The sequence below is a fragment of the Lichenostomus cassidix genome, chromosome 13, assembly GCF_008360975.1.
Source record: "Lichenostomus cassidix isolate B80296 chromosome 13, HeHo_3.0, whole genome shotgun sequence".
NCBI lineage: Eukaryota > Metazoa > Chordata > Aves > Passeriformes > Meliphagidae > Lichenostomus > Lichenostomus cassidix.
Genome location: NC_139494.1, coordinates 13988072 through 14009563, shown reverse-complemented (window position 1 = coordinate 14009563; position 21492 = coordinate 13988072). Strand labels below are relative to the sequence as shown.

Below are 21492 nucleotides of genomic sequence, written 5' to 3'. Positions count from 1 at the left end.
GGCTGGGCCAAGAGAAAAGGGGGAATAAAGTTGCTCCCAAGGTCAGCTTGCTCTGATTTTTAGTTCAAATTTCTCACTGCTCAGTGCTAACAGGGGATGTCAGCAAAGCTGAGTACCTACACAGAGTGCTTCTCTTCCTCCAATCACTGTTCAAGCAGGAATAAATTAGTTCTCCTGTCTTCCAGTAATGTGAGGTTTGGAAGGGTTTAAGGACACAAGGAAATAAGTGAAAAAAACAGACTGAAGACCCCAAAATTTGTGGTCTCCAGTCTTAGGCTCACATCACACCAGGCACAACCACGTGCTCTGCAGAGCTTCAGCCCTCCTAACCATGGGTACACTGCACAGGCCCCTGACAGCCCTGTTTCAGCACTGTCACACAGCTAGACCTTTTATTCAGGCAATTGGGGTTAATGCTCTAAGGTGCAGAAGCACAAGGTTCAGTCCTTCTTGTTCATTATCCATTTTTAGGTCTTCTATTATACCTGTCTCTTTCTGACTTATAGTACAGTCTCTTATTACTTTATGCATTGCAAATGATAATAAAAAAAACAACTCTCCCTCTTTGGGAATATCCTCTTCATTGATTTTATCACCATTTATTTACTGTACCATCACAAAATCTAGGCTGTGGTTTCCTCAGGTGAAGCAGATGGGTGGGCTGGAGCAGAAGCTCCTCTGCTTTGCCTGTTTAGGGCTGGCAGGACTTTGGGGCAGCCCAGAACCACCCCCAGCTCTCAGGGTTTGCCTGCATCAGCTCTTTCTCTGCTCTCCACATATATAATCATTTGTGCAAGTAAGTGTATTCTTAAATGGACTCCTGCTGGTACTGAGACAACTTTATGGGAGACTGAGGGAATTCAGCTGTATTTATTGCAGCCAACAGTTCCATAAAGCACAGGCACAGCTCCCTCTGTGTGGCACTTTTCAACTTACGACTTTCCCTTTTCCCAGTGTCTTCATATTGCTGCTTTTTGAACACCTTTCCCTCAAGACTCCAAAAGCATTCACAATTTCCTGGCTGACTTAACTAAATCTAAATTTCAGGGAGCAATTGAGGCATATGCAGCCCAAGGAATGAGCATGGTCTCAGCAGCCTCTGCACAATCCTTCTGAGCTGCTTTTTGTTTTCTGCAGGGAAGCCACATTTAATGTCAACCTTCCTCTGATCCCTTCCATTGGTATCACCCCTTGGCTGACTTTTGTGTGAGGAACCAAGGTAAAGACTGTTGTAACTCACATTTTTTTCCTGCCTGACTGAATTGGACATTGCATGGAAGACAAAAGGTTGTCTGACCCGTATCTTCCCTGGAGATTTCTGTCCAGGGATACAATACACCCTCACACTTGGTGTAGCTCACAGGCTGGTGTTTGCCCCAAAAAACAAAGGACCCTCTGGTTGCCCTAAGCCCCAGGATGTGTCTGCATCACAGAGACACATTCCCTCTGCTCCACAGGCAGGATCCTCAGCAGGAACAGCAGAGAGCTGGGGCCACTTGTATCTCAAATCATGTAGCTAAATTCACCAGAGGATGTGTCCAAACCCCAAGACAGCTGGGCTAATCCAAGGATAAAATAATTCCTGAGAACACAGCCAGGTGACTCTTCAGCTCTCCAGCATCTCAGTTACTCTCCAATTTCTTTGATGTCCTGGCTGTCTCAACATATTTGTTCATCTGTTAATCTTTTAGCTCTTCTATCCACTGAGAAATAAATCTTCTAAGTGCAAAACAGTGTTCAGACACCACAGTGCAAACACATTTGCAGCAGCAGCACTGAATCCCTGCTCTGTGCAGGAGCAGCCTCTCAATCCCACACCTTTCCTGGTGGGTGAGGAGAGCTGGGAAATCCAGGGATGTTTTAGGATCAACAGAGGACCTTCTTGTAGATCCTTCCCTGTGCACAGAGGTCCCCTGAACATCAAACTGAGTTAAAATTCGACCTTTGAATAAGCTGCCAAGGATCTGGATTGTCCTAGATAACATTGCCCCAAAGCTTTATTCTCTTTCACATCTAACAAAGTGACAGAGTTATTCTCCCTCCTCCACCTGAAGAAGTGGGAAAACAGCATCTTACAAACATTGTTGAAACCCATGTGATTTTAGACACATTCTAATCCTTGCAGAGCTTCTTTCCTCATGGAGGCACAAAAGATCCTCTCCAGCTCCTCCCAACAGTCCCTGGTGTGACATGGGACAAGGACTCAACCCCACCACTGGGGTTCCATCACCCCCACCCTGAGCTGACCCCACTCCACCATCCCAAATCACTATCCCAGACACCTGCAGTCTTACTGACACACTGAGTCAGCCCAAACCCAACCCTTTAAAGCTGAAAATGCAATTTGAAAGACCAGGGATCTTTTTAGAATGTTAGAACTATGGAAATGAGTGGAAGTACTGCAGCAGCAAAGTGCAGCTGTTTCAATAATGAAATCCTTGGGCCGCAGCCCTCATGGCTTTGTACTTGTGCTGGGGTTTGGAGTCTGACTCCTCTCTCTCCTCCTTGTTCCATACTGGTGTAAATCCATCTGTTTCATGGTGTCCCTATTTGTGCTACTGTAAAGGAGGACAGAGAGGTCTTAAAAATTTGTTTCCTTGGTATTTTAGGGGCATGTGTTTGGAAGGGATTTAATTTGATTATTTTCTGATATCCTGAGTGAATCCCTGAGACACCTGTCCATGAACCAGGAGCTGCGAAATCTATGCAAAGCCAGAGAAGGCAGCTGAGGAGTTTATGCTCTGGGGGTTTGAGCAATGTTTACTGAACACTTTCATCTGAAGCAGGCGTTTAAGAGACGCTCTGCTTTTAAACCTAATTCTGCCTTCCCGAGCAGAACCAATTTGGAGACTAATAATGAAAGAAAATGATTTAGAGATGAACAGATAATTTGTTCAAAATCAACATTTGTTTTCCAGTGTGATACTCCAGAGCTTTTAGTGGGATTCCCATCTCCCGTTCAGGTGTAAGCCTGTACTTAGAGCAGTAGGCTGGAAAGGTGGCTGCATGAATATAGATTGTTTCATTATTTGCTCCTGCTCTTGAATTTTCCATCCCAGCAATTGGCACATAAGCCCTTTTTATTGACCATGGGTGCTGCTTATTTTTGCTCCAGTATTTGCAGGACTGGATTTTGACCTCTCTCCCAGAGCTGGGCAAGAAGGGTAAATGCACTGCTGTGCACAGTTACAGCTTGCTGAATTCAGCACTGAGATAAGCTGCTGCCATGAAATTGCTCCTCTCCCACCTGCAGCCTCCTAGGAGGTGGAGAAGAGACATTCTCCAGTCTGGGTGAATCCCCACAACTTGGGAACTACTCCTCTGGATCCCAAGGTGTCATTGAAGCCCAAATTTTTTTTAAAGAAGACACAAGTAACAGGATTTTCAGAACTATCCAAGTTCCACTTGTTATAACGGGTGTTAGCTACTTCTGAAAATCCCATTGAGCACCTAAATGCCATAACAAATCTGACCCTTAATCTCAGTTCTTAGTTCTGCAACAGAGGTAATAGCACTTCCCAACTCCATAGGGAGGATGAAAAGATAAATATATTAGCAGCTGTGAAGCAGTTCCACACTGCAATAACTGAGGCCAGGGAAGCACCATGGCCAGGGATAAAGGGCTGGATAAAGGTGGAGAACTGATCTCTCCAAAGCTGCAGCACTGGGTTTCTACCTTCATCCAAAATAGTGTTAGTCCTGTTACTCCCCCTGAGCACACTCAGCTCCAGCTCAGCAACCTAAATGTGCCTCTGAAGCCTTTCTCCTCAATCCCACCAAAGCACCTCCTGTTTTAAAGAGAGGTGATGGCATGTGGGCATCTTGCAGTGAACCCCTGGAAATCGCTGGGAATTCTGTGCTCCTGAAAATCAGTGAGGGGGAAAAAAAAATTTAGTGTCAACCCTGCTTTGCTTTAGGAAACTTTAGCAATAATTTAAAGGAAATCAGCACATGAGTTGGTATTGTGGTTCCAGAGAAAGTCATTCACTTGGAAAGATCATTACTTGCCCAGATTTCTAGTTTTCATTTCCTTCATCATAAACAGTCACATTAATCACTTCAGTATCATGGAATCTATTTCCTTCTTGTCCCTTCCCTCACCCCCTCCAGAACAATGCAGCATTTTTCTTACTGTTGTGAACAGACTTTTGAATTTGGGGAATAAAAGGGGGTATTAAAGATGTGAAGGCAGTATCACCAGCAGCTGGAGGCTGCTGATGTGCTTCCAATACAGTGGGCATAATTCTGTTAAAAAGTAAAATTTTATATAAATAGTTGAGGGGGAAATTTTGCCTTGGTCCAGCACTCATGCAAATGTGATTTGCAATCTGTGCCTTGCACCAAAGGCTACAGCAGAGGAGAGGGATGATCCTCAACATGTGAAAGGAGTTAATGTGAGCTGAGGACCTCCTGCTGCCACTCTGTAATTTTTCTCATTTTATTGGTTTTTTTTAATAACAAGGAATGCCCTCAAGCTTCAGAATTCCTTGTCCCCACAAGGGATTTTCCTGTGTGGGGCACCAACACTGCCTGCAGTATGGAAATGCAAAGAGAAGTTGATGCTCAGGAGGTGAGGAGCATATGATACAGCAGTGTGGTAACAGGAGCTAATTTAATTTTGCTTAGAAACCTCTGGACTGAGAATAGAGCATGTATTACTGCAGCTGTAGCCCATTACTTCTAATGACTCTAATTATTTCTTATGGTATCCATCTGACCAGCCATAAGATTCACGTTGAGCATAAAATTAGCCAATGTTAGCACCGTGCCTGCTTACATCTCATACAATTGGTAAATTATGCCAGCAAGTAAACATGGAGCTCCATCAATTTGCTGGTAATGAAGCAGCATCTCGGGTTGAAATTTGTTTTCAATTTTAACTCCCTTGTTTCAATGAAATCAATGGGATCACCCATTCGCTGCGACTTACACTTCTGACTTCATTATTTGTGTGTTATCTCATATATGTTTACTCCTAGGACAAAACGCAATGCTGTTCTCCCTATTAACTGCCACTTAATTAGGTTTTACTGAATTGCAAAGAAGCCGTGCTTAGTTTTTATTTCTAGGATGCTTTTAAACCTTTTTTTTTTTTGTTTTTTCAGTTGTCTTTGCTTGTATTGGAACAGAAAAAAAAGTGTGTGAGGAGGAACAACAGGTTGAGCCTGACTCACCTGGTGAAAACTCCAACTGAACGTAAGTTCAAACAAAGTTTTGTCTCTGCCCTGAGCTCTGCCCTTCCTCACTAGAATTCCTTCCCACTGGTATTGCCATTTCATGAGAAAATAGGCTAAAATATGGCAAGAACAGCAAGTCTAATATAAAGCAGGAAAGAGAAAAAAGGGAGCTGGCCTCGGTACATCAGAACAAGAGGTTAAAATCAAAAGGGGAAAATGCACAATGTGTCTCTTTTTCTGAGACACGATGATTTTGACAAAACATGACCCAAGTGGCACAGTACAAAAGCAACAAGCACTCTGAGAGCTTACAGAAGAGATCATCACTAATAAGAAAATATGTATCCCTGTTATTTATTGCCTGGCATTGACATAAATCTTGTTTTCAATTACACATTAATGAAGCACACCAATTACTGTTTGAATAGGGACATCTGATTACAGTCTCAATCAACAGAAATAAATCTTGCTTATGGAAGGTTTCTAGGGTATTTTCTTTAGAAACATTAATTAGCCAAGTAAACGAAGATATATTATTATGTCATCCAATTGTAAATCCCGCCTATTGCTGTAAATACTGGTTAGTTTGACAGTGTGCATCACCACACAGTTTCAAGTGTTTATGCTGCAAATTTAGTAAGTGACAATTCCAGTGCAGCCATAATCTGAAAGAGATTGTTATGGCTTGGGGTCCAAAACCTTATGCAATTTCTAATATGATACGGTGAACAGGAAATGAAAATTATTTTAGTTATCTCCACAAACCATGGTTAATTCCCAAGCAAAACCCACCTAAATCTATCAGAGACCTGACATGTGCAGAGGTCTAATGATGCTTTATTGGAAATTACAGTTTTCTAATTGAGTTAGAGATAAATCTGGTTCAAATGGCAAGGGGGTACAACAAATTTTCTCCTGTCTATTTGGGCAACACAGATGCTGAAGAGATTTTATACAAAGCTGAGTCAAGAGAAAGATAAAAAGGAGTTGAGAAAGGAATTGCCCTTGTGCTTTGTTCATAAGCTTTACTATTTCCTTGGATAAGGAACCTGGTGTTTACAACTTTCCTCTTTTTTAAATACAGCTCTTACAGCTTCAACAAATGCTTCATCACCAGCAGAGTAATAAATCTGCTGCTGGTTTTGGTAACTTCATCTCAGAGCCCAGTGGACCAGTTTATGTATTTCTCCTAGTTTGAGTTATGGATACTGTGTTTAGTGAACTTTTCCTGAAGAGAGCTCATGCTAAAACAGGATCTCCTGACCATATAATGCACATATCTTATTATCTCTTCAGAGACTACAACTCTGTGAGAAGGGCTAATAAACACGGGTGGCTTGAAACCATCCCAAAGCAGCTCACAGCCAGCAGCATGAAGATGCTCAGCTAACATTAAAAGAAGATTTGAGAGGACAAATGAGGAGTTTGTATGAATGGTATTGTCTTGCAGCACCAAGCAGGTGAGAATCAGCTTTCATTCTCCCTCCAAAAAAATGCCATTTCTCAGAGAGAGGAAAATTTTGAACATATGGTTCCTCCCACCACACTGCAAATCCCCTGGTGCAGCCTTCCAGTACACTCTGCACTAGCTGAGGCTTATTCAGAGCACTAAAAAGCAGTTAAACTAGGAAAACCTGGAGCAGTCAAAATACAATTGTAAATTCTTTGTGATTGCCTACCATGCTATGGCACAGGATTGCTGAAGGGGAGGTAATTATGTAAAGTTGTCTTAAATGTCTTAGGGTATTTTTTTTTCTTTTTTACATTTAAAGTCATTTCTGGAATAGTTTACTGGAAGCCAAACATAGTATTTAGAAGACAAAACCTGAGATCAAGCAGAAGATATCAAATTAATCTAGGGAGAAAAATGACTGTGAAATACTATTGAGATCTAGTTTCATTATGAACTGGGGAAGTGGTGAAGGGCAGAGATTGTCTAAGAAAAAAGTGCAAGATTAATGTTTAACGAAGTGGAGGTATGGCTGAGAAAATTAAAATCATCTGGATAATTAAAAAATTCTGTTGCTTATAAATCAAGGAGGGAAATTATCATAGAAATTGGGAGACAGTTGAACACGATGTGTGGTAAATACAGATGTGGTTTAAAAAGATGGTGTGTTTGAGCAGACAGGGAAGGGATTCAGGGACGTAAAAAGAATTATTCCTATTCTAAGTGTAGAGATGACTGCAGCATCCCTGCCCTCACCTGGGGTGGTCCATCTTTCATCCTTAACTGACAAGCTGGGACACCCAGAGCCATCTGTGTGCCATGTGGGGAGAAAACTCCCTGTGACAGCACTGAGTGTGGGCAGAGGAAGGTTCTGGGAGCCACATCCTGAGCAGGGACAGAGCTGCTGTGCACTGCTGACCACACCCTGATGGAGAAACACACAGCAGCTCTGCGTGGCACTGAGAAAATCCAGCCCAGAGGGGAGAGTCCTGTCTGGTGACATGGGAGGGACAGGCTGGACAGGGCTTGGAGCAGCCTGGGGTAGTGGGAGGTGTCCCTGCCCATGGCACTGGGTGGATGGGATGATCCTGAGGGTTCCTTCCAACCCAAACCAATCTAGGATAATGTCTGACAGTAACCAGCCAGACTGAAATACAGCTCTGGCTGGAGGAAACCAAAGGACAGATGTCCCCTCTGTTGGCATGGTCCAAACTGGGACAGAAAATGACATTATCACCGGGCAGGCTGAGCTCTAACCAAAGCACAGTGCTGCTGTTGATGCCTGCCTGGCACTTTAGAGCTCATGACCATTTTTATTACAAAAACCTGACCACAGCTTCTTGAACAGTTACATAGTTTGGGTCAAAACTACTCAAATAAGCCTGGAAATTTCTTCATGGAAAATCTCTGAGTGGTACCCAGGGGGCTTGGAATTGCAGTGACCACAGCCTCCCTGCACCCCTAAACCAACAGACCCAAAGTTACTCCACTACTACCTAAACCACCTACTCACTTCTCTTGTTATGTAACTTCTTGCAATAAATGAAAACAAATGGAACCAAAATAAATTCCTCCTCCTGTTGGTGCATTAACGACCACGCCCATTCCTCACACGGAGAAAAATAATTACTTTTCATGTTACCATAATTGCCTAAACCACAAATGCATTTTTTAAGAAACAAAGGTTGGGCTGGTGTAAGTTTCTAATTACAGGTTGAAAGCTTCTAATTAAAAGGCATAAATTGGAAGAAAACCTTTCAGGCAGAATTACAGAAGAGGCTGCTAACACTTCGTATTATCTTCATGCACTGTCACTGTGCAAGGGAGGAGAAAAAGAAAAAGAAATGTTGTGGTTCTTCCTCAGGGCCACTGACAGCGTTTGCTGCCCAAAGTCTAACAAAGTGCTGCTCTCAGAAACACAGAGGAGATGAACACATCACAGAGCACATCTGCAGGGCCACTGAATTTCACAGCAACCTGAGCCACAGGCGCAGGGAGAGTGATGCTGTCCTGGAGGGAACAGTTCAGCCTTCAAGCAGCTTTTCCCTGAAGGTTTTACTGGCTGCTGGATGGTGGCAGGAGGACAAAGGCCACCTGACTTAGCCTAAAATTATAAAGATGGATATTTGAGTCAGGTAAAACTTGCTGGGTGACCCCATACAGTACTTGTTAACATAGACAGTGTGTGGGGCTGTATTTTGGGGTGACTCTCATATCCAGGCAGTGAATTTGGGCCAAATCTCTGCTATTGCATGATTTGCTCTTCTGCTTTACCTTGAAAGAAAGCAGCATAATGTAAATTTTTTATCTTATTCTCCAGTTTTTCGGGGTGTTGAAGAGTCCTGCAGAGCAGAGCAGAGCAGCAGGTGATCCCTGACAGAGAAATTTCCTGGGATAACCCAGAATACTCCAAAGAGAGGATTACTGGCAGGGGTGCAGTGCTATGCAAATATTGCAGTCATTACCATCAGACTTTGCATGCAGTCTTCTGCATCAGAACTGCTTGATGAAGAGATGTCAATCCAGATTATAATTTTTAAATTATTTTTGAAGTTTGTCTGCCATGGGGTTTTTACCTGCTGCTTGGTCAGCCATAAAGGAAAAGGGTCAGGGGGATTAAAATCCCACATGGGCAGGGCACAGGCTCAGCCTGCAGCACTCCCTGCAATGATGATTTACTCTTTCTCTCCCCTGATGATTTATTCTATTCCTTCTAAAAAGACTGGCGTTAATAGTAAATCACTGGCAATGAGAAATACAGAGATAACAAAGCTAAAAAAGGATTTGAAATGGCAGAATAAAAAAAAGAAAGGTGTGCCTGTGTGCATCATCTAGTCAGTGGTGACACCCTTTGGCAACACACACTCCCTTGCCTAAGTGGATTTGAAGAGCTTATTTAGCATGACAAATTGGCTACAACCTGATGGGTATTTCTGAAAACCTATTTATGGACCTTCAGACACTCACATTCCTGTGGCACATCCATTCATTGTACAGTCAATTTATAATGATTCCACCAAATTAAATCTTTATTAACAAACTTATTGACTCTGGCTTTGACTTATTGTCCACCCTTTTAATTAACTGCAGTAATGAGACAAGCAACATCCAATGTAACAACTGACCAAACATTTTGTTTAAAACCTGCCGTTTATTTCAAGCAGCTCCACAAAAAAATGAAGGCTGAATTGCTATTTGCTAAATGTCAATTTTCACACTCTGTTGAACCTTTTCTGAAGCCTGTCAACCACAAATCTGCAGTCATCTTTTCCCCTCTGATCAGAGCTATATAGAGCATATAACAGGTTTTCAGTTACTTTTCGTTTTAATGCAGAAGATGTGCCATTTTCTGTTCCCAGTATGCTTTAAAAAATGGTAAATATGCATAAATTGTAAATGTAAAGGGATGCATATGCCAAGGTTGTGGCCTCTTTCACAGTCACAAGTTACACCAGCAATATGTTTCCATGTCTGCATGTGCAAGGGCACAGAAATGAGCCAAATTCCTGAAATCCAGCCCATTATCATGCAGCAATACTACACCAGCCTCTTTTCCAAAGTGCAGGGCTCCTGCTCAGAGCTGGGAACATTTCACCCTCCAGACCACTCACTCCCAGCCTTGCTTTGGGAGGAACACTAAAACAAAGCCAAGGAATGGGCAAGACCACCAAGAATGAGAGTGAGAGGAGCCCTGGGCTCCTCCCTGTGAGCTTTTTGGCACAGAGGGGTTTGGAAGGGCAATGGGAGGGATGAGGAGTATTTGAACAAGTCAGGCTCAAAGCTCTGTGATAGTGTAGAACAGAAAATCCTACAGCTCTTTGAGATTTCCGACTAATTTCTTGCTTTCAAATACGCAAAAGAAAATAGGTAGGGGAATGGTGTAGAGAAGAAAATAAAGGAATTGTGTGGGTGGGTGGAGGGAGGAAAGGAGCAGAGAGATAAAGAGATCAGGAAGAAAAAAAAGCCCCAACTTGCTGAAAAAGAGAGTATAGAGATGTTTCCAAAGGGACTGCTTTAATTCAGGGAAGAGGATGTTTTGCAAATTCTTGGCATCAATTTATTTCCAGCTAAAACCAAAACTGTTTTCTATTTATCTCTTGCACATAATCACTCCAGAGTAAAACATGCATTCAGAGGTAAGGCTTGGCAATCTTTCAAGACAGATATATTAGATGATATTTTCCTTAACTGTAATAGAGACTGAGCCTGGTGGTGGCAATTCACCCCATGCTGGGAGATGGCAGTGTTGGCATGAAACCACCTCTTCCCAGGGCAGGAACATCCCTGTCCTGCTTCACCGGGGGGAACTGGGAGCTTTGAAACCCTGCTGCTCACAGGTGTGTGTCTCAAACAGCTCTGATTCCTTCCTTTGCCTCTCATTTTGCTGTTTGATGTGTTCCATGGTGCTGCTGCTGCCATCCATGGTGTTAGGTGCTGACCTTGCTCATTTTAAGGCATGAAACTTGTTCTGCTGCTCCCTGGGCCAACCGCAGCAAAATGAGAATATGTTCAAGATTTCTTGACCCCCAGGAGGTTCCTGCCATCTCTCCTGGGGCAAGTCTGCATCTTGACTGCAGAAACCTCCCCTGGATGTCTCTTTAGCAGATAACAGAGAGACAATTCCAGTTGCTAATGGAAGAGGTCAAATGGAGGTGAAATGAAATAGATTAAAAACCAAAAAAGAACTGATGTCAGAAAAGCTGCTGTACCACTCAGTGGCATAACCCCTTCCTAGAACAAGTTTTTGGCTGGGATTTTCAATTCATTTTACACTATTTTATTTTGATTTTAAAAAGGCAGGCAGGCAGGCAGGAGAACTGGTTCAGTGGCTGAAGCACTGGAATTCAATTTCCAGCCCTGAGATGAAGTGCCTTTGTGACCTCAGGTGAGCACATCCAGTGTTCACTGCAGCCTGGTGGGGATGGCTCAGCCCAGCCCAGGAGGAATAATTCTCCCCAGCACAGCAAAATGACACAGGCAACTATTTTCTGTTGATTTTCCCTAGTATCCAAGCTAACTAATTGGAAAACTTCCTCACAAACTGTCCCCTCTGCTGCAAAGCAGGACTCTTGAGCCATCACCTCCATGAGGAACTTCACCAGATGGTCCTGTGAGGTGGGAATGTCCTCAGGTACACAGACCTCACCTCACTGACCTCCCAAGTACTGCCTTTAAAAGAAGTCAACAGAGATACCTTGGGAACACAACAAGAGAAAGGAAATTAGACCTTAAAATCAACCTTAATTCTCCCTTCGCACAGCCAAATAAAATAATAATAATAATACTAATAACAATGAAGAAACATTGCGAGAGAAAATATGAATTGTGGGTGGTTTTTATGGTCTTAGAAACCAACAATGATGAAAGCTGCAAAGTGTAATCCTTTTTTCCTGGAATGCCTTGCTTTTTCTGAATTGCCTGCACCCTCATGGCACCTCTCAGCAGTCACATTAACACTATTGATTGTCTGCCTTGTAGGCAGCAGGAGGAAAAATAAAACAGGCAAGAACTTAACTCTGTTCCCATTCCTCCAGTGCAACTGGAATGTGGGTATTTTTTTTTCTATGGGTGGCCATCACTTCTAAAACCTTCCCAGTGAAAATTACTGCCATGGTTTTCCTCTGTGTCAGTAGCCAAAGCCACTGAGCAGGGCAGGAGCTGGAGCCTTCCCTGATCCTTAAAATCTGGGTGTTTCTGCTCTTTGAAGCAAAGGGTGTGAGAGATATCTTAACTTCTATCATTTGAAGCTGCCAATCTGCCAGGTTTGCAGATGCCACCTGCTCCCCAGAGCAGGGAAGTGCTCTGTGCCAAGGCTGGCCTGTCACCCCTGGGATGGGGAACACCAAATCTCAGAGTTCCTTGTCACATCCCCAAGTCCCAGCAGCCAGGAGTGGCTATTTCCAGCTCCAGGACAGGGAATCCACCCCTCCCTTGGTGGCCATGAAGAAATCAGAATATTTATGCCACACACCACACTGAGGAGCCACACTCAGCTCTGGACCTCCCAGTCCAACCCAGGAGCACTTCCCAGTTAATGTTAGCCAGCTGGGATGTGCTGGGATAAAGCACAGGGATGAGTCAGCCTAACACATCTCCTGTTTTGACACTGCCCATCAAGCCTGCCATATAGAGCTCAGAAAATCTACAGATCTGTATCACAGAAATACAGCAGAAAACTTCCTTCAGAGAAGTTTACTCTGTAGGCAAGAGGCACATGAAGCCTGTTACCTCCTGCTTCCCCTTTTCAAGATGGATAAGGAATGTTCTCAACATCAGTGATAAAGATTTTTCCAATATTTCCTTTCATTTTTCACAGTCACACACTAAGGTTGCCCAGATATCAAAATGCAACTTTTTAGGTTGGTCTTGGTTGCTTGGAGCTTTGTCTCCACTGCACTATGCACAGGAAGAACTTCTTTCATCTATAGCACTTAAAAATATTCCTATATAAGAAATTACTAGCTAAATATGCCCTGGCTACCCAAACTCAATTAGCTGTGAATTAGAAGAGAATATATTTGATATAACACAGCTATTAAAAAAGCCTGGAGATTTGTGAAGATATTTATATGCCTGCTGGCCTGTTGCTGAAATTCTGGTGCTGCATCTTTCTGTGCCTATTGCATGTGAAGGAGGTAACTCTATCTCACCTCCACGTGGTATCTGCTGCTGCATCTCCTGCCCTAAATGATTTTCATTCTAATGTAACAAACCACATTAGGGCTCAAGGGAAGGAACCTATTCCATTCTCAGACTCAATAAAACACAGACAATAAGATCATGAGTCCCATCACACAGGACCCTCAATAGAAAGTGACCCTGGCTGAAAGAGGAGCAGAGAGAGAAACAGCTGCCTCTGACAAAACCTGGAAATTGCCAAATAATTACTTCTCTGTCCTTCAGATATTAAGTTCACTGCAGCTCTTCCCTGCATCTTATTCCAATTATTCTTGCAGTCTTTTTTTTCCCCTGTATTCTGCTATAGAGCAACTCACCAGGTATAAACATTTGCTGTTACCCTAAAAATGCACATTTGCCATTTTTAGTTTACAGGTGATGACAGTAATGGAGTACCCAGGGGTGAAACCACTGAAACGACACAAATTCCCCAAGAGATTCAAACAACTTCATCCCAGCATCTCCTGTGGTGGATGAGGAGTCCAACCTGAGCAGGTTTTATCCAGCAATGCTGACTTCACTCCTAGTATGCTCCCACTTTATCCTGGATAGAGTGTCTTTATCTCTCTAAAGAATATCTTCTATAAAGCAGCCACATCCTGACAGTCATGCTGCTTTAACTTTACTGCTCTGGTTAGAGGTGTAATGTGGGGAGAGCTTAAAGAGATGTAACTGGACAGGTCTGTTTTAATTGTTCCCACTAGACCTGTGCTCCGTGACCTTGGACATCTACAGAGCCATAAATATGAGCTTTGATTGCTGTTCCCATAGTGACTGGCAGGAGGAACACAGTGGAGGGTGGACTAGGATTGCTTCAAGCAGGCAAGCAGCAAGTGGAAATGATTAAGTTCAGAGGCTCTGGGGACACTAATGTCACTGCAGGCCAGCCAACCTGGAAGATAAACATTGCTGGGCACTGCGAAAATGATTTTTCTATATGCTTTCTGCTGAGAGAGTGAACTAGGCTACACTTTAGGCACTAGGCTTGGCAAATGAGGCCGTGAGCTCTTCTCAGGCAATTTTGCCAGTCCTTCCTCCTGCTGGAGATGTCAAAGTCACCAGTGGGGTCTGTCAGGCTGGAGCAGAACAGTGCTCAGAGCAGGCATGGCTGATCTATGGGGAATGTTTGCACCTGGAGCAAAATACAGGAGAAAAAAACATCCCATGCAAAGCTGCAGGGTACCAGGACTGTCCCTGCTCAGTGCCAGAGCCAGCGTGGCTCTTTCTGTCCCATTCTGCACTGAGGGCTGTAGAGAGCTTGGTGTGGAAATGGGACACCTCTGGCATCTCACTGCACATGGATTCAGGGACAGGAATGCAGATGGTCCTGCAGCTGTGACACCCAGCTCTCACTGTCACTGTGCTCTGTGCTGTGAATACACAAACAGAACTCAAATAGCTCTAAACTCTCCTATTTCAATGTAAAAAAGGGTAAAGTTGCAGGAAAAACATAGACAAGTGCTGGTGGTCTGAGTATATAAAAAGCAGCTCAGGAATATTTATATTTGCAGAGGGCAGAGCAGGAAAAGCTGAGCTGTGCTAATGGCAGATTCTGAGTGATTTGCTCAGCAGCACAGTGTGCTGGGTGCACTGCCTGCCCATCCACACAATTTCCCTAACTCCACAGGAACCAGGGGAGTTCCTCACACATCCAGGGGAAAAGCTGGCAGCACCAACAGATCACTCCAAGTTACAACCCTCACAAATACAACAGCTTCACAATCTCCATAAGTATATTTATATATATATATTCCATATATATGTGTATATATATATATATATATATATGGAATGGAAAATATCTCTTCTGCCATCCAGGACAAATCACTAATTACTCAGTGATGGGAAGATGGGAAGCAACACTGAGTCTACCCATCCATACACTCTGTACAGTCTCCAAAGTCTCCAATTTACACATTTAAACTCTTCAGAGTTTGGCTTTGTGGTAACTTTAATGCCAACAGAAGACAGCCCATAAAGGAACAAGTCCAAGGCATCACTTTCTCCCTTACTACATATGGCACTTACACATATTTGCATGGATCTGTTAAAAAAGCAGGGTAATGCTGGCATGTTTGGAGCCAAGAAAACGTGGTCTTTTATGAGAAGTTTGGTGGCATGCCACAGAAACACTGCACTATTCTCATGGGGTAATTGATCATCCCAATCTCTTCTCCATGCCTCAGCCTTTCACTGAAAGTGGATCCCATCATTTTTCAAGCAGCTCAGTCAGATTTGCAAACTCTGCACATTCCTATACTGACCACAAGCACTTAAAGCATCAGCTGTTTTATTTTTTCTGCATATGGTTCCTCTATTTTTCTTTTTCTAATTAGTAGAAAATGCCAGAATTGTCCAATTCTTTTTTTAAAATGACCAGTTTGTGACCCCTTGATAATTTATACAGTATGGACAATCCTACTCTGAAAAATCAAGGATTAAAAAACTTAATCTCTCAGGTGCTCAAATGTCTTCAGTTACTTTTTGAAATACAGACTAATAATAATTATTGCCTCCTCTGCTTTGCTGTTAATCCATCTCTCAGGAAGTGCACTTCTTGAACTGTAGAAAATGACACTTTTAGGAAGAATTTTGCATTTTTCTGACTGCAGCAAACCATATGGAGAGTGGCTGACGGGTCCTGATGGATAACAAACAGACCAGCAGCTTCCCAGAATACTTATCTCTGAAAAGAAGGGAGCTCTGCAGAAGTGGCCTGGATAGCTCCATAAATCAATGCCACACCATTAATTCCTGACAGGCACTAAAAATTAAGGCATGGTCAACTTTAAGTATTGGCCCTGCATAAGTCTTGCAATTCTTCTTTCAGGAGAGCCATAATCTCCATTTGAGAAGCAAGAGAACCATTATAGTGACCCTGCTGAAATTTCAGTCTGGCTCTCAAAGGCTAATTTTGTTTTTCATCACATTAGAAGTGCAGCCAGATGTTGCTATTGTTTACATCAAGCTTTTTTTTCCCCCCTGGAAATTCAAAGCAAGCCCAGTGTTTATTTTGCTGCAGAATTGTTTATTGCAGGACAGTCCCACTGGCAGGTTGGAACTCACCACAGCCTGGGCTAAGAAAACCAGAACTGAGGGAATTGTGCTTTGCTTCCCTGAGAAACTGGGAACTGCCATCCAGCTGGAGGAGAGCTTCCTCAAAGAGATGGTTATGAAACCAACCCTCCCTCTGGTATTGCCTGGCCATGCTGACAGACTGTGTGAGTCACAGAAACACTTTCCAAGTGTCTCTGAGCACCTCTGCCTGCAGAGCTCCCATTTCCCTGGCAGAGATTCCCCTTTCAAGTCACATCAGCTCACAAGGTGTGATGCAACATCATTGAAAATGTGCATGTGTTTATTAGAGGTTACAGCAGAAAATATGCAGGCACCTTGAAATATATTTCAGCCTGTGACAGCAAGCAGAGTGACTGAATATATGTCAGAGGTTTATGATGAACTCTGAAGTGTCTTCATTTAAAAGGCAGCATCCTTTTTTTTATAGGCATCCTTTATTGCTTGATTTATTCCTTCTATCTGTAACTAACCTCTAGACTCATAGATTTAGACTCCTGGTGTGATGTTGTTTGAATGCCTTGCACCTCAGAGCTCTGCAAAACGTTCTGACAAATTCATTGCTTGGTCCTCTCTCACTGTTCAGCACAATGCCAAGGGATGGAGAGATTAAATGGTGCCCTACTGCTCAACTGAGAACCCATAAAATCAACATATTTAGTGGGTGTTAGAGAAAATTTGTCACATGCTAAGCAGGAAAGAACAGGAAAGGACTAGGAGAGATTTAGTGCTCCATTTTCCACCTTTTTAGCAGTATTGCCCTTGATGTTTTCAGTAAGACTTCTCTGGGTTTTTTTGCCAAGGATTAAGCAATGGTGGAGAAGAGGAACTTAGCCTAAGTAAACAACAAAATATTCTCTTCTTGATAGAATCATTTTGATCCCATACAGATAAAACTGAGCATTTGTGGAAGTATGCAGGGCACAGATGGGCCAAAGCCCAGGTTAAGGCAGCTACCAATCCCAGGGCTGAATTCAGGAGCTGGGTGGTTCCAGACGTGCAGTTCCTGCAGAAACACATGCAGTGAGATTCCAACCACACATCTCCAATCACACCTTTAGAGCCATTGAGAGAGAATTTAATTTCAAAAACCTTAGGAAGCAATAATAATCTTTAACCTCTGGCATTTCAGGAGAAGATACTGCACATTCTCTATCAAAATGAACAACTTTAATAACCTTCCATTAATATCTATTTATACTGAGGTGAATTACACAGAAGTGACCAGGGGACACAACGTGCTCTGTAGGGCCATCAGTACCTTCTGACTTCATGGCAACTGTTCTCTGAATAAAGGCAAAGCTCTGCCTGCAGAATTCAGCCTTTGAACAGTAACACCAACACCATAATGGTTACCCCACACTGCCAAAGGGTCTGTTCTTCAAAAAGCTTTAGTGAATTAATCCATTGCCTGCAGTAGGATTTGCACCCTGGGGTTTGGATTTGGGGAGGAGCAGAGATGAACTGCCCAAATCTCCTGGCACTGTACACTTGGGATTGGCTTTCCCACCATTCCTTGAGCACAGATTCTTCTGCTCCAGGGGAACAAGAATTGATTATCTGGTGCTGAGAGGTCTGGAGGCTTTAGGAAGGAGCAAACAGCAGTTATGAAGAGCTTCATTTTTGTACTCTAAAAGGCTCTGTCAGAATGTAATTTGTAATTAATTAGAACTGCATAAACCAGAAAAGATCCTGTTAAAGTCAGTTTTTAACCCAGGGCACTTTGGGTTTCAACCTCTAGCTGAAAGCTCAAAACATTTTCACAAGTTCCTGTGTGCTTTCTGGGTGATCCTTCTGGCAGCATTTCAGTTTCCAAAATGGTTTATAAAAAAGCTTCCCTCTTTAGACAGAGCTCCTCAGTTGATTCTTGTATGATATCCTGTTTTTCTAAAGAGATTTTTATTGCAATATGAATTTATTACAAACCATTTAACATGCACACATTTTCAATCATACCTTTTGGGTCATAAGAGAGAAAATTTAATTTCAGAAACCTCAGGAAGCAATAATAATCTTTAACCTCTGGCATGGCAGGAGAAGATACTGCATATTTTCTATCAAAATAGACAGCTTTAATAACCTTCCAATAATATCCATTTATATTTATTACTCCTTCATTAAAGTTAAGACAGCAAATCCTTAATAAAAAAAACCTAAATTGACATTTTACTTTACTTCTCTCTCTGTCTTTTAAAATGCTAATACTTAAGGAAGTGGACAGGACATGACATATTTTTATCACTGCCACACAGTTCAGCACTAGCAGTGTAAACTCCTTGTGTCTTGCTTTTTGCCCTTATTATATCAAATATAAGCAGATTTTCTCCGAGTTCACTGGCAGGGAACATCTCCTTAGAGCAGCACATCCCCTCATTATCCAGCCCTCTCAGCTGTTCTCCAGCTCACCAGGAGACCATTTCCTCTCTGCTTTACAACCTCTTTTATGATCCTTGATGGCCTAAGTTTGGGGTTTTTCAGTTTACTTTCTTGCTTGATTCCCTCGTGCCACTTTACAACACGTCCTCAGCCAGCCTTCCCACAGCCTTCCTTAATGACATGAAACCAGGCAAGGAGGCACAGAATGTGTTGTTCTTTTTGTATGGCAAAAAGCAGGAGATAACTCCTGGACTGAGGTCAACTCAACGAGAAACAGAGAATTGCAGCTGAATTTCAGCTGGAGGAAGAAGAGCCAGGAGATCCCCAAGATCCTGACAGCCATTCCTGTTTGCCTAACCCAGGGCAAAGCTGCTCTCCTGCACCTATTGCCCACACCCTGGGGTTTTCACTCCTCCTCCCTGGAGAACTGAGCAATATTTCTGTGTTTTTAGTCTTTCTTGAGGCCACTCATCTGCTTTTTGACAATTACTGGGGTGCAATCACATTTCTGCTTCCTCATCTCCAGCGTGGCCTTGAAGCCACATGGCATCATGTGAGAGAAAAGCATTTTATTTGGTTTCTTCTATCCAAGGACACAACGTTCTCGTGCAGCTGAAGTGAAACAGGGCATTATTTTCCTCGCCAGCAAGGCTGTGGGTGTGTTTTGGGGTTTGTATTTATAGCAGCCACCTCTGGGATAAATGAAATGGTGGTTCCACTCTGCCTTTCAAACCAGCAATGCTCCACCTTTAACACACTGATTTCACAAGTCTGGACCCAAAAATGCTTTTTTACAGTGAGTCACTCCAACACCAGTTCAGCTGGGAAGCAGAGCAGGGACTGCCAGCTTCAGAGCTGTCAGCAGAACCTGGAAATGTGGCTGTGAAATCCATGGGCTCTCAACTTTCCCAAAAGGGAGATGAGAAAGAGGAACCACCTGCCAGCTCAAAGGAGCTTCTGCATTTCCATTTCCTCCCTTCACGGGCCATGAGCATGAATGAGGCACAAGATGGGTCAGTGACCTTCTCCATCAACCCTGCTGAGCCCAGGCAGGGCAGGGCAGCACACAGCTGATGCTCATACACTGAGAATGCATTCTTATCATTCCAGATGAAGTAGAGACCAGGGGAGCAGCTACAGATTGTGCAGGGGTCTCAGAGAATGACCAGGTTTGACAGCTGGCTGTTTTTAGAAAGGGATTCTCGTGAGCCACGTGCTGAGCCCAAACACCTCTCAAGAGCTGGGAGTGACATTCCTTCAGTGGGAACTCAGGAGCACTATTTGGTCAGAAATTATTAGAATTCAGGAGAGCCAGAGGTGTCCCAATAACCCAGGGGATAAATCCACACTGCAGAATACACACGAGAAGCAGAGCAGTGGCAGTCACTGCACCTTAAAAAGATAAAACCAATTCATGATGAAAGGACATAGCTACTCCTGCTTGGCCTAGAGAAAACAACTCTATTCCACATGAAACAAATTCAGAATAAAGATTCTGTAAGGCACAGTGAATATTTGTGATGTCTCTTAATAAGAATACAAAATACTGCTTTCAAAAGGAAGGAACCCATTGTAGTTATGGACACATATTTCTCCTCTCTTTAATAAGGTTATGCAGCAGCTATTGATCCTGACTACAATCTAAAGTACAATTAGTGTATTTGTAAAAATGTCCTTTTTAATCACAGCTACTCCTGTAGCTCCAAGTACCTCACTCAAATTAATAAGCATTATTGCTATGGCCCAGCCAAACCCTCTGGCACCAGCAAAGGGCAGCAGGAAACAAAACCCTGAGGAACTCCTCAGCTGGGCAGGAAAGTGTCTGAACTGTCCTTCCCTGTTTTGTACCAGGTTAATGAGAAGTCCATGTTAAATGCTCAGTTTTCAGGAAGTTGTTCTGGACTGCTGCAGTTCAGCAGTGAAATCCCAGCTGTGGTTCCTGCGCTCAGCTCAGCTCAGTGGGAATGGGGAGCTCTGCTTGCCAGACAGCTCACAGGTGAAACTTTAGCAGGGAGATATAACTCCTGAAAAGCAGGTACTGACTGCTGAATGAGGCAAAGATTTTTATTTTGCCCGCTTTGCTCTTCACTTGGGGCTTTAGAAATATGTGATGCACAGCTGGAGAGATGTATGAAGGGATAGAGGGATATATTAAAGAAAACCATGTATTTTTCTACCCAAAAGCAAACACGGTGCTCAGTGGATTACATTCCTCTCATTTCTTTAAGATAAGAACAGTGTTCAAAGGAAAATCTCCTTCTCTTCGGAGCTATTCAGTCATTTTGAACATGATTACATCCTAAATATCACAGTATTTGCAAAGGATTGGAATCACAGTGATAGGTGGGTAAGGTGCTTTCCTTGCCAACTTTCTATTTACTTCTGTATTTCATGCTCAATATCCTTGGTACAAATAGCTCTATCTCAAGTACAAATGTTATGATAAAAGAATGGTTTTCAGGCCTTTCACAGAGCATGACAAATGCTGCAGCCCAGAGCAGCAGCACCAACTGATTCCTGGTGCAGCATCTCCTGGCTGCCCTGTGGAACAGCAGCACCAGCCAGGCTCTGCTGCAGGAAAAACATTGCCCAATTTGCACTGAAAAAAAACCCAGAAATTTCCTTGCCCATCCCTCTGGGCCGTTGTCTAATGACTGCTTTTAGAGCACTTATGGCTGCAGGTAGTCAATAACCTGCAGATGTTTTTACAGCTGGCACCCCAAAAAATGGTCCTTG

General features: G+C 43.1%; 1 protein-coding gene across 9 annotated transcripts in view; it reads right to left on the bottom strand.

The window, feature by feature from the left end:
* SGCD (sarcoglycan delta) overlaps positions 1–21492 on the bottom strand; it is a 309325-nt gene that overhangs the window by 10548 nt on the left and 277285 nt on the right. The gene's annotated exons all lie outside the window — the stretch shown is intronic.